Source organism: Triticum aestivum, chromosome 5D (assembly GCF_018294505.1).
Source record: "Triticum aestivum cultivar Chinese Spring chromosome 5D, IWGSC CS RefSeq v2.1, whole genome shotgun sequence".
NCBI classification, from domain to species: Eukaryota; Viridiplantae; Streptophyta; class Magnoliopsida; order Poales; family Poaceae; genus Triticum; species Triticum aestivum.
The window spans coordinates 357443990-357444462 of record NC_057808.1 but is presented as its reverse complement, the minus strand read 5'-3'; positions in this window follow the sequence as shown (position 1 = coordinate 357444462).

Genomic DNA, 473 nt, shown 5'->3' with positions numbered 1-473 from the left:
ACGGAGTCTTGCTTCCTATCACCCACACTATATATGTCTCTCCATACATATGCATTTATAGGTTGGTCTCTTTTGCACAATCGTTGCGCCTCACTCCCTCTGCTCGCCATAGATGCATGCTCCAGCCCACGCCACTATCTCTTAAAGACAAAAACACATGCTCAATTGTCGGGCCTTCTTCCCTGCATTCTCACATGCATGCATATTGTCATACCGATCCGTCTCTCCCATGTCGTTGATCTTATGACTTATGTCTTCTTTCTTTTATCTCGATCATGCGTGCGCACACACACACACATCCCATGTATACATGTATACCTCTCACACATGCACGTTCAAGGTCTCTATGTCTCCATACGTAGTTAATTACCCTCAATCCTAACGCCACATCGAATCGTTCTCCTCTTTTGTGCACATAACTTCCTCCTGGATGGGTAAAACACACACTCACACTTAACAATCTCCTTCTACCT